The following is a 17,500-nucleotide window of genomic DNA, read 5'->3' on the forward strand; positions in this document are numbered from 1 at the left end:
GGTGTCATGCGCGGTGGGAAAAGTCACAGAGGTCGTGGCGGTGCTCGTGTTGTCGGGGTAGAGAGGGAGCGGTGAAATTCTTGTGTTAAACTCGTCTCCGTTCTCGAGGCAAATGTGGCAATGGACACGGGAGGGGCAAGCTAAAACATATCACAAACGTCAAAAATAAGAAAACGAGGTCATATAGATCACGGTCCCGTGTCATCCTTGTCACGTGGCGCAAAAATATATTTAAAAAGGGGAATGCAACAGGAGGACTTCCCAGGAGGTCACCCATCCTAGTTCTACTCTCGCCCAAGCACGCTTAACTTTGGAGTTCTGATGGGATCCGGTGCTTTAGTGCTGATATGATCGCATCCGACATGCAACTATCTATTTGTTCCTTATGCTTGCCCCTACTACTACTGCTACTACTGCTACTACTGCTACTACTGCTACTACTACTACTAGTCGTTGGGTGTCATGCGCGGTGGGAAAAGTCAAAGAGGTCGTGGCGGTGCTCGTGTTGTCGGGGTAGAGAGGGAGCGGTGAAATTCTTGTGTTAAACTCGTCTCCGTTGTCGCGGCAAATGTGACAATGGACACGGGAGGGGCAAGCTAAAACATATCACAAACGTCAAAAATAAGAAAACTAGTAAACGTCAAAAATAAGAAAACGAGGTCATATAGATCACGGTCCCGCGTCATCCTTGTCACGTGGCGCAAAAATATATTTAAAAAGGGGAATGCAACACGAGGACTTCCCAGGAGGTCACCCATCCTAGTACTACTCTCGCCCAAGCACACTTAACTTCGGAGTTCTGATGGGATCCGGTGCTTTAGTGCTGGTATGATCGCATCCGACATGCAACTATCTATTTGTTCCTTATGCTTGCCCCTACTACTACTACTACTACTAGTACTACTACTACTACTACTACTACTAGTACTACTACTACTACTACTACTACTACTACTATTACTACTACTACTACTACTACTACTACTACTACTACTAGTCGTTGGGTGTCATGCGCGGTGGGAAAAGTCACAGAGGTCGTGGCGGTGCTCGTGTTGTCGGGGTAGAGAGGGAGCGGTGTAATTCTTGTGTTAAACTCGTCTCCGTTCTCGAGGCAAATGTGGCAATGGACACGGGAGGGGCAAGCTAAAACATATCACAAACGTCAAAAATAAGAAAACTAGTAAACGTCAAAAATAAGAAACCGAGGTCATATAGATCACGGTCCCGTGTCATCCTTGTCATGTGGCGCAAAAATATATTTAAAAAGGGGAATGCAACACAAGGACTTCCCAGGAGGTCACCCATCCTAGTACTACTCTCGCCCAAGCACGCTTAACTTCGGAGTTCTGATGGGATCCGGTGCTTTAGTGCTGGTATGATCGCATCCGACATGCAAATATCTATTTGTTCCTTATGCTTGCCCCTACTACTACTGCTACTACTGCTACTACTGCTACTACTACTACTACTACTACTAGTCGTTGGGTGTCATGCGCGGTGGGAAAAGTCAAAGAGGTCGTGGCGGTGCTCGTGTTGTCGGGGTAGAGAGGGAGCGGTGAAATTCTTGTGTTAAACTCGTCTCCGTTGTCGAGGCAAATGTGGCAATGGACACGGGAGGGGCAAGCTAAAACATATCACAAACGTCAAAAATAAGAAAACTAGTAAACGTCAAAAATAAGAAGACGAGGTCATATAGATCACGGTCCCGCGTCATCCTTGTCACGTGGCGCAAAAATATATTTAAAAAGGGGAATGCAACACAAGGACTTCCCAGGAGGTCACCCATCCTAGTAATACTCTCGCCCAAGCACGCTTAACTTCGGAGTTCTGATGGGATCCGGTGCTTTAGTGCTGGTATGATCGCATCCGACATGCAACTATCTATTTGTTCCTTATGCTTGCCCCTACTACTACTACTAGTACTACTACTACTACTACTACTACTACTAGTACTACTACTACTACTACTACTACTACTACTACTAGTCGTTGGGTGTCATGCGCGGTGGGAAAAGTCACACAGGTCGTGGCGGTGCTCGTGTTGTCGGGGTAGAGAGGGAGCGGTGAAATTCTTGTGTTAAACTCGTCTCCGTTCTCGAGGCAAATGTGGCAATGGACACGGGAGGGGCAAGCTAAAACATATCACAAACGTCAAAAATAAGAAAACTAGTAAACGTGAAAAATAAGAAAACGAGGTCATATAGATCACGGTCCCGTGTCATCCTTGTCACGTGGCGCAAAAATATATTAAAAAAGGGAAATGCAACACGAGGACTTCCCAAGAGGTCACCCATCCTAGTACTACTCTCGCCCAAGCACGCTTAACTTCGGAGTTCTGATGGGATCCGGTGCTTTAGTGCTGGTATGATCGCATCCGACATGCAACTATCTATTTGTTCCTTATGCTTGCCCCTACTACTACTGCTACTACTGCTACTACTGCTACTACTGCTACTACTACTACTACTACTAGTCGTTGGGTGTCATGCGCGGTGGGAAAAGTCAGAGAGGTCGTGGCGGTGCTCGTGTTGTCGGGGTAGAGAGGGAGCGGTGAAATTCTTGTGTTAAACTCGTCTCCGTTGTCGAGGCAAATGTGGCAATGGACACGGGAGGGGCAAGCTAAAACATATCACAAACGTCAAAAATAAGAAAACTAGTAAACGTCAAAAATAAGAAAACGAGGTCATATAGATCACGGTCCCGCGTCATCCTTGTCACGTGGCGCAAAAATATATTTAAAAAGGTGAATGCAACACGAGGACTTCCCAGGAGGTCACCCATCCTAGTAGTACTCTCGCCCAAGCACGCTTAATTTCAGAGTTCTGATGGGATCCGGTGGGATCCGGTGCTTTAGTGCTGGTATGATCACATCCGACATGCAACTGTCTATTTGTTCCTTATGCTTGCCCCTACTACTACTACTACTAGTACTACTACTACTAGTAGTACTACTACTACTACTACTACTAGTACTACTACTACTACTACTACTACTACTACTACTACTACTACTACTACTACTACTAGTCGTTGGGTGTCATGCGCGGTGGGAAAAGTCACAGAGGGCGTGGCGGTGCTCGTGTTGTCGGGGTAGAGAGGGAGCGGTGTAATTCTTGTGTTAAACTCGTCTCCGTTCTCGAGGCAAATGTGGCAATGGACACGGGAGGGGCAAGCTAAAACATATCACAAACGTCAAAAATAAGAAAACTAGTAAACGTCAAAAATAAGAAAACGAGGTCATATAGATCACGGTCCCGCGTCATCCTTGTCACGTGGCGCAAAAATATATTTAAAAAGGGGAATGCAACACGAGGACTTCCCAGGAGGTCACCCATCCTAGTACTACTCTCGCCCAAGCACGCTTAACTTCGGAGTTCTGATGGGATCCGGTGCTTTAGTGCTGGTATGATCGCATCCGACATGCAACTATCTATTTGTTCCTTATGCTTGCCCCTACTACTACTACTACTAGTACTACTACTACTACTACTACTACTACTACTACTCGTTGGGTGTCATGCGCGGTGGGAAAAGTCACAGAGGTCGTGGCGGTGCTCGTGTTGTCGGGGTAGAGAGGGAGCGGTGTAATTCTTGTGTTAAACTCGTCTCCGTTCTCTAGGCAAATGTGGCAATGGACACGGGAGGGCAAGCTAAAACATATCACAAACGTCAAAAATAAGAAAACTAGTAAACGTCAAAAATAAGAAAACGAGGTCATATAGATCACGGTCCCGTGTCATCCTTGTCATGTGGCGGAAAAATATATTTAAAAAGGGGAATGCAACACGAGGACTTCCCAGGAGGTCACCCATCCTAGTCCTACTCTCGCCCAAGCACGCTTAACTTCGGAGTTCTGATGGGATCTGGTGCTTTAGTGCTGGTATGATCGCATCCGACATGCAACTATCTATTTATTCCTTATGCTTGCCCCTACTACTACTGCTACTACTGCTACTACTGCTACTACTACTAGTCGTTGGTTGTCATGCGCGGTGGGAAAAGTCAAAGAGGTCGTGGCGGTGCTCGTGTTGTCGGGGTAGAGAGGGAGCGGTGAAATTCTTGTGTTAAACTCGTCTCCGTTGTCGAGGCAAATGTGGCAATGGACACGGGAGGGGCAAGCTAAAACATATCACAAACGTCAAAAATAAGAAAACTAGTAAACGTCAAAAATAAGAAAACGAGGTCATATAGATCACGGTCCCGCGTCATCCTTGTCACGTGGCGCAAAAATATATTTAAAAAGGGGAATGCAACACGAGGACTTCCCAGGAGGTCACCCATCCTAGTACTACTCTCGCCTAAGCACGCTTAACTTCGGAGTTCTGATGGGATCCGGTGCTTTAGTGCTGGTATGATCGCATCCGACATGCAACTATCTATTTGTTCCTTATGCTTGCCCCTACTACTACTACTACTAGTACTACTACTATTACTACTACTATTACTACTACTACTACTACTACTACTACTAGTACTACTACTATTACTACTACTATTACTACTACTACTACTACTACTACTACTAGTACTACTACTATTACTACTACTACTACTACTACTACTACTAGTACTACTACTATTACTACTACTATTACTACTACTACTACTACTACTACTACTACTACTACTACTAGTCGTTGGGTGTCATGCGCGGTGGGAAAAGTCACAGAGGTCGTGGCGGTGCTCGTGTTGTCGGGGTAGAGAGGGAGCGGTGAAATTCTTGTGTTAAACTCGTCTCCGTTCTCGAGGCAAATGTGGCAATGGACACGGGAGGGGCAAGCTAAAACATATCACAAACGTCAAAAATAAGAAAACTAGTAAACGTCAAAAATAAGAAAACGAGGTCATATAGATCACGGTCCCGTGTCATCCTTGTCATGTGGCGCAAAAATATATTTAAAAAGGGGAATGCAACACGAGGACTTCCCAGGAGGTCACCCATCCTAGTACTACTCTCGCCCAAGCACGCTTAACTTCGGAGTTCTGATGGGATCCGGAGCTTTAGTGCTGGTATGATCGCATCCGACATGCAACTATCTATTTGTTCCATATGCTTGCCCCTACTACTACTGCTACTACTACTACTACTACTACTACTACTACTACTACTAGTCGTTGGGTGTCATGCACGGTGGGAAAAGTCAAAGAGGTCGTGGCGGTGCTCGTGTTGTCGGGGTAGAGAGGGAGCGGTGAAATTCTTGTGTTAAACTCGTCTCCGTTGTCGAGGCAAATGTGGCAATGGACACGGGAGGGGCAAGCTAACACATATCACAAACGTCAAAAATAAGAAAACTAGTAAACGTCAAAAATAAGAAAACGAGGTCATATAGATCACGGTCCCGCGTCATCCTTGTCACGTGGCGCAAAAATATATTTAAAAAGGGGAATGCAACACGAGGACTTCCCAGGGGGTCACCCATCCTAGTACTACTCTCGCCCAAGCACGCTTAACTTCGGAGTTCTGATGGGATCCGGTGCTTTAGTGCTGGTATGATCGCATCCGACATGTATCTATTTGTTCCTTATGCTTGCCCCTACTACTACTACTAGTACTACTACTACTACTACTAGTCGTTGGGTGTCATGCGCGGTGGGAAAAGTCACAGAGGTCGTGGCGGTGCTCGTGTTGTCGGGGTAGAGAGGGAGCGGTGAAATTCTTGTGTTAAACTCGTCTCCGTTCTCGAGGCAAATGTGGCAATGGACACGGGAGGGGCAAGCTAAAACATATGACAAACGTCAAAAATAAGAAAACTAGTAAACGTCAAAAATAAGAAAACGAGGTCATATAGATCACGGTCCCGCGTCATCCTTGTCACGTGGCGCAAAAATATATTTAAAAAGGGAAATGCAACACGAGGACTTCCCAGGAGGTCACCCATCCTAATACTACTCTCGCCCAAGCACGCTTAACTTCGGAGTTCTGATGGGATCTGGTGCTTTAGTGCTGGTATGATCGCATCCGACATGCAACTATCTATTTGTTCCTTATGCTTGCCCCTACTACTACTACTAGTACTACTACTACTACTACTACTACTACTACTACTACTACTACTACTACTACTACTACTACTACTACTACTACTACTACTACTACTACTACTACTACTACTACCACCACCACGACTACTACTACTACTACTACTACTACTACTAGTCGTTGGGTGTCATGCGCGGTGGGAAAAGTCACAGAGGTCGTGGCGGTGCTCGTGTTGTCGGGGTAGAGAGGGAGCGGTGAAATTCTTGTGTTAAACTCGTCTCCGTTCTCGAGGCAAATGTGGCAATGGACACGGGAGGGGCAAGCTAAAACATATCACAAACGTCAAAAATAAGAAAACGAGGTCATATAGATCACGGTCCCGTGTCATCCTTGTCACGTGGCGCAAAAATATATTTAAAAAGGGGAATGCAACAGGAGGACTTCCCAGGAGGTCACCCATCCTAGTTCTACTCTCGCCCAAGCACGCTTAACTTTGTAGTTCTGATGGGATCCGGTGCTTTAGTGCTGATATGATCGCATCCGACATGCAACTATCTATTTGTTCCTTATGCTTGCCCCTACTACTACTGCTACTACTGCTACTACTGCTACTACTACTACTAGTCGTTGGGTGTCATGCGCGGTGGGAAAAGTCAAAGAGGTCGTGGCGGTGCTCGTGTTGTCGGGGTAGAGAGGGAGCGGTGAAATTCTTGTGTTAAACTCGTCTCCGTTGTCGCGGCAAATGTGACAATGGACACGGGAGGGGCAAGCTAAAACATATCACAAACGTCAAAAATAAGAAAACTAGTAAACGTCAAAAATAAGAAAAACGAGGTCATATAGATCACGGTCCCGCGTCATCCTTGTCACGTGGCGCAAAAATATATTTAAAAAGGGGAATGCAACACGAGGACTTCCCAGGAGGTCACCCATCCTAGTACTACTCTCGCCTAAGCACGCTTAACTTCGGAGTTCTGATGGGATCCGGTGCTTTAGTGCTGGTATGATCGCATCCGACATGCAACTATCTATTTGTTCCTTATGCTTGCCCCTACTACTACTACTACTAGTACTACTACTATTACTACTACTACTACTACTACTACTACTACTACTAGTACTACTACTATTACTACTACTATTACTACTACTACTACTACTACTACTACTACTAGTCGTTGGGTGTCATGCGCGGTGGGAAAAGTCACAGAGGTCGTGGCGGTGCTCGTGTTGTCGGGGTAGAGAGGGAGCGGTGAAATTCTTGTGTTAAACTCGTCTCCGTTCTCGAGGCAAATGTGGCAATGGACACGGGAGGGGCAAGCTAAAACATATCACAAACGTCAAAAATAAGAAAACTAGTAAACGTCAAAAATAAGAAAACGAGGTCATATAGATCACGGTCCCGTGTCATCCTTGTCATGTGGCGCAAAAATATATTTAAAAAGGGGAATGCAACACGAGGACTTCCCAGGAGGTCACCCATCCTAGTACTACTCTCGCCCAAGCACGCTTAACTTCGGAGTTCTCATGGGATCCGGAGCTTTAGTGCTGGTATGATCGCATCCGACATGCAACTATCTATTTGTTCCTTATGCTTGCCCCTACTACTACTGCTACTACTACTACTACTACTACTACTACTACTACTACTACTAGTCGTTGGGTGTCATGCGCGGTGGGAAAAGTCAAAGAGGTCGTGGCGGTGCTCGTGTTGTCGGGGTAGAGAGGGAGCGGTGAAATTCTTGTGTTAAACTCGTCTCCGTTGTCGAGGCAAATGTGGCAATGGACACGGGAGGGGCAAGCTAACACATATCACAAACGTCAAAAATAAGAAAACTAGTAAACGTCAAAAATAAGAAAACGAGGTCATATAGATCACGGTCCCGCGTCATCCTTGTCACGTGGCGCAAAAATATATTTAAAAAGGGGAATGCAACACGAGGACTTCCCAGGGGGTCACCCATCCTAGTACTACTCTCGCCCAAGCACGCTTAACTTCGGAGTTCTGATGGGATCCGGTGCTTTAGTGCTGGTATGATCGCATCCGACATGCAACTATCTATTTGTTCCTTATGCTTGCCCCTACTACTACTACTAGTACTACTACTACTACTACTAGTCGTTGGGTGTCATGCGCGGTGGGAAAAGTCACAGAGGTCGTGGCGGTGCTCGTGTTGTCGGGGTAGAGAGGGAGCGGTGAAATTCTTGTGTTAAACTCGTCTCCGTTCTCGAGGCAAATGTGGCAATGGACACGGGAGGGGCAAGCTAAAACATATGACAAACGTCAAAAATAAGAAAACTAGTAAACGTCAAAAATAAGAAAACGAGGTCATATAGATCACGGTCCCGTGTCATCCTTGTCACGTGGCGCAAAAATATATTTCAAAAGGGAAATGCAACACGAGGACTTCCCAGGAGGTCACCCATCCTAATACTACTCTCGCCCAAGCACGCTTAACTTCGAAGTTCTGAGGGGATCCGGTGCTTTAGTGCTCGTATGATCGCATCCGACATGCAACTATCTATTTGTTCCTTATGCTTGCCCCTGCTACTACTGCTACTACTGCTACTACTACTAGTCGTTGGGTGTCATGCGCGGTGGGAAAAGTCAGAGAGGTCGTGGCGGTGCTCGTGTTGTCGGGGTAGAGAGGGAGCGGTGAAATTCTTGTGTTAAACTCGTCTCCGTTGTCGAGGCAAATGTGGCAATGGACACGGGAGGGGCAAGCTAAAACATATCACCAACGTCAAAAATAAGAAAACTAGTAAACGTCAAAAATAAGAAAACGAGGTCATATAGATCACGGTCCCGCGTCATCCTTGTCACGTGGCGCAAAAATATATTTAAAAAGGGGAATGCAACACGAGGACTTCCCAGGAGGTCACCCATCCTAATACTACTATCACCCAAGCACGCTTAACTTCGGAGTTCTGATGGGATCCGGTGCTTTAGTGCTGGTATGATCGCATCCGACATGCAACTATCTATTTGTTCCTTATGCTTGCCCCTACTACTACTACTAGTACTACTACTACTAGTACTACTACTACTACTACTACTAGTACTACTACTACTACTACTACTAGTACTACTACTACTACTACTACTACTAGTACTACTACTACTACTACTACTACTACTACTACTACTACTAGTCGTTGGGTGTCATGCGCGGTGGGAAAAGTCACAGAGGTCGTGGCGGTGCTCGTGTTGTCGGGGTAGAGAGGGAGCGGTGTAATTCTTGTGTTAAACTCGTCTCCGTTCTCGAGGCAAATGTGGCAATGGACACGGGAGGGGCAAGCTAAAACATATCACAAACGTAAAAAATAAGAAAACTAGTAAACGTCAAAAATAAGAAAACGAGGTCATATAGATCACGGTCCCGTGTCATCCTTGTCAGGTGGCGCAAAAATATATTTAAAAAGGGGAATGCAACACGAGGACTTCCCAGGAGGTCACCCATCCTAGTTCTACTCTCGCCCAAGCACGCTTAACTTTGGAGTTCTGATGGGATCCGGTGCTTTAGTGCTGATATGATCGCATCCGACATGCAACTATCTATTTGTTCCTTATGCTTGCCCCTACTACTACTGCTACTACTGCTACTACTGCTACTACTACTACTAGTCGTTGGGTGTCATGCGCGGTGGGAAAAGTCAAAGAGGTCGTGGCGGTGCTCGTGTTGTCGGGGTAGAGAGGGAGCGGTGAAATTCTTGTGTTAAACTCGTCTCCGTTGTCGCGGCAAATGTGACAATGGACACGGGAGGGGCAAGCTAAAACATATGACAAACGTCAAAAATAAGAAAACTAGTAAACGTCAAAAATAAGAAAACGAGGTCATATAGATCACGGTCCCGCGTCATCCTTGTCACGTGGCGCAAAAATATATTTAAAAAGGGGAATGCAACACGAGGACTTCCCAGGAGGTCACCCATCCTAGTACTACTCTCGCCCAAGCACGCTTAACTTCGGAGTTCTGATGGGATCCAGTGCTTTAGTGCTGGTATGATCGCATCCGACATGCAACTATCTATTTGTTCCTTATGCTTGCCCCTACTACTACTACTACTACTAGTACTACTACTACTACTACTACTAGTACTACTACTACTACTACTACTACTACTACTACTATTACTACTACTACTACTACTACTACTACTACTACTAGTCGTTGGGTGTCATGCGCGGTGGGAAAAGTCACAGAGGTCGTGGCGGTGCTCGTGTTGTCGGGGTAGAGAGGGAGCGGTGTAATTCTTGTGTTAAACTCGTCTCCGTTCTCGAGGCAAATGTGGCAATGGACACGGGAGGGGCAAGCTAAAACATATCACAAACGTCAAAAATAAGAAAACTAGTAAACGTCAAAAATAAGAAACCGAGGTCATATAGATCACGGTCCCGTGTCATCCTTGTCATGTGGCGCAAAAATATATTTAAAAAGGGGAATGCAACACAAGGACTTCCCAGGAGGTCACCCATCCTAGTACTACTCTCGCCCAAGCACGCTTAACTTCGGAGTTCTGATGGGATCCGGTGCTTTAGTGCTGGTATGATCGCATCCGACATGCAAATATCTATTTGTTCCTTATGCTTGCCCCTACTACTACTGCTACTACTGCTACTACTGCTACTACTACTACTACTACTAGTCGTTGGGTGTCATGCGCGGTGGGAAAAGTCAAAGAGGTCGTGGCGGTGCTCGTGTTGTCGGGGTAGAGAGGGAGCGGTGAAATTCTTGTGTTAAACTCGTCTCCGTTGTCGAGGCAAATGTGGCAATGGACACGGGAGGGGCAAGCTAAAACATATCACAAACGTCAAAAATAAGAAAACTAGTAAACGTCAAAAATAAGAAGACGAGGTCATATAGATCACGGTCCCGCGTCATCCTTGTCACGTGGCGCAAAAATATATTTAAAAAGGGGAATGCAACACAAGGACTTCCCAGGAGGTCACCCATCCTAGTAATACTCTCGCCCAAGCACGCTTAACTTCGGAGTTCTGATGGGATCCGGTGCTTTAGTGCTGGTATGATCGCATCCGACATGCAACTATCTATTTGTTCCTTATGCTTGCCCCTACTACTACTACTAGTACTACTACTACTACTACTACTACTACTAGTACTACTACTACTACTACTACTACTACTACTACTACTAGTCGTTGGGTGTCATGCGCGGTGGGAAAAGTCACACAGGTCGTGGCGGTGCTCGTGTTGTCGGGGTAGAGAGGGAGCGGTGAAATTCTTGTGTTAAACTCGTCTCCGTTCTCGAGGCAAATGTGGCAATGGACACGGGAGGGGCAAGCTAAAACATATCACAAACGTCAAAAATAAGAAAACTAGTAAACGTGAAAAATAAGAAAACGAGGTCATATAGATCACGGTCCCGTGTCATCCTTGTCACGTGGCGCAAAAATATATTAAAAAAGGGAAATGCAACACGAGGACTTCCCAAGAGGTCACCCATCCTAGTACTACTCTCGCCCAAGCACGCTTAACTTCGGAGTTCTGATGGGATCCGGTGCTTTAGTGCTGGTATGATCGCATCCGACATGCAACTATCTATTCGTTCCTTATGCTTGCCCCTACTACTACTGCTACTACTGCTACTACTGCTACTACTACTACTACTACTAGTCGTTGGGTGTCATGCGCGGTGGGAAAAGTCAGAGAGGTCGTGGCGGTGCTCGTGTTGTCGGGGTAGAGAGGGAGCGGTGAAATTCTTGTGTTAAACTCGTCTCCGTTGTCGAGGCAAATGTGGCAATGGACACGGGAGGGGCAAGCTAAAACATATCACAAACGTCAAAAATAAGAAAACTAGTAAACGTCAAAAATAAGAAAACGAGGTCATATAGATCACGGTCCCGCGTCATCCTTGTCACGTGGCGCAAAAATATATTTAAAAAGGTGAATGCAACACGAGGACTTCCCAGGAGGTCACCCATCCTAGTACTACTCTCGCCCAAGCACGCTTAATTTCAGAGTTCTGATGGGATCCGGTGGGATCCGGTGCTTTAGTGCTGGTATGATCGCATCCGACATGCAACTGTCTATTTGTTCCTTATGCTTGCCCCTACTACTACTACTACTACTAGTACTACTACTACTACTAGTACTACTACTACTACTACTACTAGTACTACTACTACTACTACTACTACTACTACTACTACTACTAGTCGTTGGGTGTCATGCGCGGTGGGAAAAGTCACAGAGGGCGTGGCGGTGCTCGTGTTGTCGGGGTAGAGAGGGAGCGGTGTAATTCTTGTGTTAAACTCGTCTCCGTTCTCGAGGCAAATGTGGCAATGGACACGGGAGGGGCAAGCTAAAACATATCACAAACGTCAAAAATAAGAAAACTAGTAAACGTCAAAAATAAGAAAACGAGGTCATATAGATCACGGTCCCGCGTCATCCTTGTCACGTGGCGCAAAAATATATTTAAAAAGGGGAATGCAACACGAGGACTTCCCAGGAGGTCACCCATCCTAGTACTACTCTCGCCCAAGCACGCTTAACTTCGGAGTTCAGATGGGATCCGGTGCTTTAGTGCTGGTATGATCGCATCCGACATGCAACTATCTATTTGTTCCTTATGCTTGCCCCTACTACTACTACTACTAGTACTACTACTACTACTACTACTACTACTACTACTCGTTGGGTGTCATGCGCGGTGGGAAAAGTCACAGAGGTCGTGGCGGTGCTCGTGTTGTCGGGGTAGAGAGGGAGCGGTGTAATTCTTGTGTTAAACTCGTCTCCGTTCTCTAGGCAAATGTGGCAATGGACACGGGAGGGCAAGCTAAAACATATCACAAACGTCAAAAATAAGAAAACTAGTAAACGTCAAAAATAAGAAAACGAGGTCATATAGATCACGGTCCCGTGTCATCCTTGTCATGTGGCGGAAAAATATATTTAAAAAGGGGAATGCAACACGAGGACTTCCCAGGAGGTCACCCATCCTAGTCCTACTCTCGCCCAAGCACGCTTAACTTCGGAGTTCTGATGGGATCTGGTGCTTTAGTGCTGGTATGATCGCATCCGACATGCAACTATCTATTTATTCCTTATGCTTGCCCCTACTACTACTGCTACTACTGCTACTACTGCTACTACTACTAGTCGTTGGTTGTCATGCGCGGTGGGAAAAGTCAAAGAGGTCGTGGCGGTGCTCGTGTTGTCGGGGTAGAGAGGGAGCGGTGAAATTCTTGTGTTAAACTCGTCTCCGTTGTCGAGGCAAATGTGGCAATGGACACGGGAGGGGCAAGCTAAAACATATCACAAACGTCAAAAATAAGAAAACTAGTAAACGTCAAAAATTAGAAAACGAGGTCATATAGATCACGGTCCCGCGTCATCCTTGTCACGTGGCGCAAAAATATATTTAAAAAGGGGAATGCAACACGAGGACTTCCCAGGAGGTCACCCATCCTAGTACTACTCTCGCCTAAGCACGCTTAACTTCGGAGTTCTGATGGGATCCGGTGCTTTAGTGCTGGTATGATCGCATCCGACATGCAACTATCTATTTGTTCCTTATGCTTGCCCCTACTACTACTACTACTAGTACTACTACTATTACTACTACTATTACTACTACTACTACTACTACTACTAGTACTACTACTATTACTACTACTATTACTACTACTACTACTACTACTACTACTACTAGTACTACTACTATTACTACTACTATTACTACTACTACTACTACTACTACTACTAGTACTACTACTATTACTACTACTATTACTACTACTACTACTACTACTACTACTACTACTACTAGTCGTTGGGTGTCATGCGCGGTGGGAAAAGTCACAGAGGTCGTGGCGGTGCTCGTGTTGTCGGGGTAGAGAGGGAGCGGTGAAATTCTTGTGTTAAACTCGTCTCCGTTCTCGAGGCAAATGTGGCAATGGACACGGGAGGGGCAAGCTAAAACATATCACAAACGTCAAAAATAAGAAAACTAGTAAACGTCAAAAATAAGAAAACGAGGTCATATAGATCACGGTCCCGTGTCATCCTTGTCATGTGGCGCAAAAATATATTTAAAAAGGGGAATGCAACACGAGGACTTCCCAGGAGGTCACCCATCCTAGTACTACTCTCGCCCAAGCACGCTTAACTTCGGAGTTCTGATGGGATCCGGAGCTTTAGTGCTGGTATGATCGCATCCGACATGCAACTATCTATTTGTTCCTTATGCTTGCCCCTACTACTACTGCTACTACTACTACTACTACTACTACTACTACTAGTCGTTGGGTGTCATGCGCGGTGGGAAAAGTCAAAGAGGTCGTGGCGGTGCTCGTGTTGTCGGGGTAGAGAGGGAGCGGTGAAATTCTTGTGTTAAACTCGTCTCCGTTGTCGAGGCAAATGTGGCAATGGACACGGGAGGGGCAAGCTAACACATATCACAAACGTCAAAAATAAGAAAACTAGTAAACGTCAAAAATAAGAAAACGAGGTCATATAGATCACGGTCCCGCGTCATCCTTGTCACGTGGCGCAAAAGTATATTTAAAAAGGGGAATGCAACACGAGGACTTCCCAGGGGGTCACCCATCCTAGTACTACTCTCGCCCAAGCACGCTTAACTTCGGAGTTCTGATGGGATCCGGTGCTTTAGTGCTGGTATGATCGCATCCGACATGTATCAAATGTGGCAATGGACACGGGAGGGGCAAGCTAAAACATATCACAAACGTCAAAAATAAGAAAACTAGTAAACGTCAAAAATAAGAAAACGAGGTCATATAGATCACGGTCCCGTGTCATCCTTGTCATGTGGCGCAAAAATATATTTAAAAAGGGGAATGCAACACGAGGACTTCCCAGGAGGTCACCCATCCTAGTACTACTCTCGCCCAAGCACGCTTAACTTCGGAGTTCTGATGGGATCCGGAGCTTTAGTGCTGGTATGATCGCATCCGACATGCAACTATCTATTTGTTCCTTATGCTTGCCCCTACTACTACTGCTACTACTACTACTACTACTACTACTACTACTACTAGTCGTTGGGTGTCATGCGCGGTGGGAAAAGTCAAAGAGGTCGTGGCGGTGCTCGTGTTGTCGGGGTAGAGAGGGAGCGGTGAAATTCTTGTGTTAAACTCGTCTCCGTTGTCGAGGCAAATGTGGCAATGGACACGGGAGGGGCAAGCTAACACATATCACAAACGTCAAAAATAAGAAAACTAGTAAACGTCAAAAATAAGAAAACGAGGTCATATAGATCACGGTCCCGCGTCATCCTTGTCACGTGGCGCAAAAGTATATTTAAAAAGGGGAATGCAACACGAGGACTTCCCAGGGGGTCACCCATCCTAGTACTACTCTCGCCCAAGCACGCTTAACTTCGGAGTTCTGATGGGATCCGGTGCTTTAGTGCTGGTATGATCGCATCCGACATGTATCTATTTGTTCCTTATGCTTGCCCCTACTACTACTACTAGTACTACTACTACTACTACTAGTCGTTGGGTGTCATGCGCGGTGGGAAAAGTCACAGAGGTCGTGGCGGTGCTCGTGTTGTCGGGGTAGAGAGGGAGCGGTGAAATTCTTGTGTTAAACTCGTCTCCGTTCTCGAGGCAAATGTGGCAATGGACACGGGAGGGGCAAGCTAAAACATATGACAAACGTCAAAAATAAGAAAACTAGTAAACGTCAAAAATAAGAAAACGAGGTCATATAGATCACGGTCCCGTGTCATCCTTGTCACGTGGCGCAAAAATATATTTAAAAAGGGAAATGCAACACGAGGACTTCCCAGGAGGTCACCCATCCTAATACTACTCTCGCCCAAGCACGCTTAACTTCGAAGTTCTGAGGGGATCCGGTGCTTTAGTGCTCGTATGATCGCATCCGACATGCAACTATCTATTTGTTCCTTATGCTTGCCCCTGCTACTACTGCTACTACTGCTACTACTACTAGTCGTTGGGTGTCATGCGCGGTGGGAAAAGTCAGAGAGGTCGTGGCGGTGCTCGTGTTGTCGGGGTAGAGAGGGAGCGGTGAAATTCTTGTGTTAAACTCGTCTCCGTTGTCGAGGCAAATGTGGCAATGGACACGGGAGGGGCAAGCTAAAACATATCACCAACGTCAAAAATAAGAAAACTAGTAAACGTCAAAAATAAGAAAACGAGGTCATATAGATCACGGTCCCGCGTCATCCTTGTCACGTGGCGCAAAAATATATTTAAAAAGGGGAATGCAACACGAGGACTTCCCAGGAGGTCACCCATCCTAATACTACTCTCACCCAAGCACGCTTAACTTCGGAGTTCTGATGGGATCCGGTGCTTTAGTGCTGGTATGATCGCATCCGACATGCAACTATCTATTTGTTCCTTATGCTTGCCCCTACTACTACTACTAGTACTACTACTACTACTACTACTAGTACTACTACTACTACTACTACTACTAGTACTACTACTACTACTACTACTACTACTACTACTACTACTACTACTACTACTACTACTACTAGTACTACTACTACTACTACTAGTCGTTGGGTGTCATGCGCGGTGGGAAAAGTCACAGAGGTCGTGGCGGTGCTCGTGTTGTCGGGGTAGAGAGGGAGCGGTGTAATTCTTGTGTTAAACTCGTCTCCGTTCTCGAGGCAAATGTGGCAATGGACACGGGAGGGGCAAGCTAAAACATATCACAAACGTAAAAAATAAGAAAACTAGTAAACGTCAAAAATAAGAAAACGAGGTCATATAGATCACGGTCCCGTGTCATCCTTGTCAGGTGGCGCAAAAATATATTTAAAAAGGGGAATGCAACACGAGGACTTCCCAGGAGGTCACCCATCCTAGTACTACTCTCACCCAAGCACGCTTAACTTCGGAGTTCTGATGGGATCCGGTGCTTTAGTGCTGGTATGATCGCATCCGACATGCAACTATCTATTTGTTCCTTATGCTTGCCCCTACTACTACTGCTACTACTGCTACTACTGCTACTACTAGTCGTTGGGTGTCATGCGCGGTGGGAAAAGTCAAAGAGGTCGTGGCGGTGCTCGTGTTGTCGGGGTAGAGAGGGAGCGGTGAAATTCTTGTGTTAAACTCGTCTCCGTTGTCGAGGCAAATGTGGCAATGGACACGGGAGGGGCAAGCTAAAACATATCACAAACGTCAAAAATAAGAAAACTAGTAAACGTCAAAAATAAGAAAACGAGGTCATATAGATCACGGTCCCGCGTCATCCTTGTCACGTGGCGCAAAAATATATTTAAAAAGGGGAATGCAACACGAGGACTTCCCAGGAGGTCACCCATCCTAGTACTACTCTCGCCCAAGCACGCTTAACTTCGGAGTTCTGATGGGATCTGGTGCTTTAGTGCTGGTATGATCGCATCCGACATGCAACTATCTATTTGTTCCTTATGCTTGCCCCTACTACTACTACTACTACTACTACTACTACTACTACGACTACTACTACGACTACTACTACTACTACTACTACTACTACCACCACTACTACTACTACTACTACTACT

The 17,500-nt window shown here is 45.9% G+C and overlaps 33 non-coding genes and 2 pseudogenes across 33 annotated transcripts; all 35 read right to left on the reverse strand.

The window, feature by feature from the left end:
- Positions 1-240: 240 nt before the first annotated feature.
- LOC123416493 lies at positions 241-359 on the reverse strand. The gene has a single exon (XR_006616143.1). It is a non-coding gene; the product is annotated as a 5S ribosomal RNA (ribosomal RNA).
- A 362-nt stretch (positions 360-721) lies between these two features.
- Positions 722-840, reverse strand: LOC123416695. The gene has a single exon (XR_006616300.1). It is a non-coding gene; the product is annotated as a 5S ribosomal RNA (ribosomal RNA).
- A 428-nt stretch (positions 841-1,268) lies between these two features.
- Positions 1,269-1,387, reverse strand: LOC123416706. The gene has a single exon (XR_006616311.1). It is a non-coding gene; the product is annotated as a 5S ribosomal RNA (ribosomal RNA).
- Positions 1,388-1,749: 362 nt separating this feature from the next.
- On the reverse strand, positions 1,750-1,868 carry LOC123415662. Its single transcript, XR_006615369.1, has one exon. It is a non-coding gene; the product is annotated as a 5S ribosomal RNA (ribosomal RNA).
- A 389-nt stretch (positions 1,869-2,257) lies between these two features.
- LOC123416869 lies at positions 2,258-2,376 on the reverse strand. The gene has a single exon (XR_006616466.1). It is a non-coding gene; the product is annotated as a 5S ribosomal RNA (ribosomal RNA).
- A 368-nt stretch (positions 2,377-2,744) lies between these two features.
- LOC123416530 lies at positions 2,745-2,873 on the reverse strand (annotated as a pseudogene).
- Positions 2,874-3,298: 425 nt separating this feature from the next.
- On the reverse strand, positions 3,299-3,417 carry LOC123416761. The gene has a single exon (XR_006616363.1). It is a non-coding gene; the product is annotated as a 5S ribosomal RNA (ribosomal RNA).
- A 358-nt stretch (positions 3,418-3,775) lies between these two features.
- LOC123416109 lies at positions 3,776-3,894 on the reverse strand. Its single transcript, XR_006615789.1, has one exon. It is a non-coding gene; the product is annotated as a 5S ribosomal RNA (ribosomal RNA).
- Positions 3,895-4,244: 350 nt separating this feature from the next.
- On the reverse strand, positions 4,245-4,363 carry LOC123415365. Its single transcript, XR_006615086.1, has one exon. It is a non-coding gene; the product is annotated as a 5S ribosomal RNA (ribosomal RNA).
- Positions 4,364-4,905: 542 nt separating this feature from the next.
- Positions 4,906-5,024, reverse strand: LOC123416733. The gene has a single exon (XR_006616337.1). It is a non-coding gene; the product is annotated as a 5S ribosomal RNA (ribosomal RNA).
- A 359-nt stretch (positions 5,025-5,383) lies between these two features.
- LOC123416632 lies at positions 5,384-5,502 on the reverse strand. Its single transcript, XR_006616241.1, has one exon. It is a non-coding gene; the product is annotated as a 5S ribosomal RNA (ribosomal RNA).
- A 340-nt stretch (positions 5,503-5,842) lies between these two features.
- On the reverse strand, positions 5,843-5,961 carry LOC123415910. Its single transcript, XR_006615601.1, has one exon. It is a non-coding gene; the product is annotated as a 5S ribosomal RNA (ribosomal RNA).
- Positions 5,962-6,403: 442 nt separating this feature from the next.
- On the reverse strand, positions 6,404-6,522 carry LOC123416543. Its single transcript, XR_006616174.1, has one exon. It is a non-coding gene; the product is annotated as a 5S ribosomal RNA (ribosomal RNA).
- A 354-nt stretch (positions 6,523-6,876) lies between these two features.
- LOC123415366 lies at positions 6,877-6,995 on the reverse strand. Its single transcript, XR_006615087.1, has one exon. It is a non-coding gene; the product is annotated as a 5S ribosomal RNA (ribosomal RNA).
- Positions 6,996-7,426: 431 nt separating this feature from the next.
- Positions 7,427-7,545, reverse strand: LOC123415419. The gene has a single exon (XR_006615139.1). It is a non-coding gene; the product is annotated as a 5S ribosomal RNA (ribosomal RNA).
- Positions 7,546-7,907: 362 nt separating this feature from the next.
- Positions 7,908-8,026, reverse strand: LOC123416633. The gene has a single exon (XR_006616242.1). It is a non-coding gene; the product is annotated as a 5S ribosomal RNA (ribosomal RNA).
- Positions 8,027-8,370: 344 nt separating this feature from the next.
- Positions 8,371-8,489, reverse strand: LOC123416454. The gene has a single exon (XR_006616110.1). It is a non-coding gene; the product is annotated as a 5S ribosomal RNA (ribosomal RNA).
- Positions 8,490-8,830: 341 nt separating this feature from the next.
- Positions 8,831-8,949, reverse strand: LOC123416258. Its single transcript, XR_006615930.1, has one exon. It is a non-coding gene; the product is annotated as a 5S ribosomal RNA (ribosomal RNA).
- Positions 8,950-9,404: 455 nt separating this feature from the next.
- Positions 9,405-9,523, reverse strand: LOC123416310. Its single transcript, XR_006615979.1, has one exon. It is a non-coding gene; the product is annotated as a 5S ribosomal RNA (ribosomal RNA).
- A 353-nt stretch (positions 9,524-9,876) lies between these two features.
- Positions 9,877-9,995, reverse strand: LOC123416785. Its single transcript, XR_006616386.1, has one exon. It is a non-coding gene; the product is annotated as a 5S ribosomal RNA (ribosomal RNA).
- Positions 9,996-10,420: 425 nt separating this feature from the next.
- LOC123416707 lies at positions 10,421-10,539 on the reverse strand. The gene has a single exon (XR_006616312.1). It is a non-coding gene; the product is annotated as a 5S ribosomal RNA (ribosomal RNA).
- Positions 10,540-10,898: 359 nt separating this feature from the next.
- LOC123415663 lies at positions 10,899-11,017 on the reverse strand. The gene has a single exon (XR_006615370.1). It is a non-coding gene; the product is annotated as a 5S ribosomal RNA (ribosomal RNA).
- A 392-nt stretch (positions 11,018-11,409) lies between these two features.
- On the reverse strand, positions 11,410-11,528 carry LOC123416870. The gene has a single exon (XR_006616467.1). It is a non-coding gene; the product is annotated as a 5S ribosomal RNA (ribosomal RNA).
- A 359-nt stretch (positions 11,529-11,887) lies between these two features.
- Positions 11,888-12,016, reverse strand: LOC123416481 (annotated as a pseudogene).
- A 413-nt stretch (positions 12,017-12,429) lies between these two features.
- On the reverse strand, positions 12,430-12,548 carry LOC123416623. The gene has a single exon (XR_006616232.1). It is a non-coding gene; the product is annotated as a 5S ribosomal RNA (ribosomal RNA).
- A 358-nt stretch (positions 12,549-12,906) lies between these two features.
- On the reverse strand, positions 12,907-13,025 carry LOC123416110. The gene has a single exon (XR_006615790.1). It is a non-coding gene; the product is annotated as a 5S ribosomal RNA (ribosomal RNA).
- A 350-nt stretch (positions 13,026-13,375) lies between these two features.
- Positions 13,376-13,494, reverse strand: LOC123415367. The gene has a single exon (XR_006615088.1). It is a non-coding gene; the product is annotated as a 5S ribosomal RNA (ribosomal RNA).
- Positions 13,495-14,045: 551 nt separating this feature from the next.
- On the reverse strand, positions 14,046-14,164 carry LOC123416734. Its single transcript, XR_006616338.1, has one exon. It is a non-coding gene; the product is annotated as a 5S ribosomal RNA (ribosomal RNA).
- Positions 14,165-14,517: 353 nt separating this feature from the next.
- Positions 14,518-14,636, reverse strand: LOC123416634. Its single transcript, XR_006616243.1, has one exon. It is a non-coding gene; the product is annotated as a 5S ribosomal RNA (ribosomal RNA).
- A 165-nt stretch (positions 14,637-14,801) lies between these two features.
- On the reverse strand, positions 14,802-14,920 carry LOC123416735. The gene has a single exon (XR_006616339.1). It is a non-coding gene; the product is annotated as a 5S ribosomal RNA (ribosomal RNA).
- Positions 14,921-15,276: 356 nt separating this feature from the next.
- Positions 15,277-15,395, reverse strand: LOC123416635. Its single transcript, XR_006616244.1, has one exon. It is a non-coding gene; the product is annotated as a 5S ribosomal RNA (ribosomal RNA).
- Positions 15,396-15,735: 340 nt separating this feature from the next.
- On the reverse strand, positions 15,736-15,854 carry LOC123416455. Its single transcript, XR_006616111.1, has one exon. It is a non-coding gene; the product is annotated as a 5S ribosomal RNA (ribosomal RNA).
- Positions 15,855-16,195: 341 nt separating this feature from the next.
- Positions 16,196-16,314, reverse strand: LOC123415705. Its single transcript, XR_006615409.1, has one exon. It is a non-coding gene; the product is annotated as a 5S ribosomal RNA (ribosomal RNA).
- A 458-nt stretch (positions 16,315-16,772) lies between these two features.
- LOC123416936 lies at positions 16,773-16,891 on the reverse strand. The gene has a single exon (XR_006616529.1). It is a non-coding gene; the product is annotated as a 5S ribosomal RNA (ribosomal RNA).
- A 347-nt stretch (positions 16,892-17,238) lies between these two features.
- Positions 17,239-17,357, reverse strand: LOC123416898. Its single transcript, XR_006616493.1, has one exon. It is a non-coding gene; the product is annotated as a 5S ribosomal RNA (ribosomal RNA).
- Between the last annotated feature and the right edge of the window lie 143 nt (positions 17,358-17,500).

Source organism: Hordeum vulgare, unplaced genomic scaffold (genome assembly GCF_904849725.1).
Source record: "Hordeum vulgare subsp. vulgare unplaced genomic scaffold, MorexV3_pseudomolecules_assembly, whole genome shotgun sequence".
Classification (NCBI taxonomy): Eukaryota; Viridiplantae; Streptophyta; class Magnoliopsida; order Poales; family Poaceae; genus Hordeum; species Hordeum vulgare.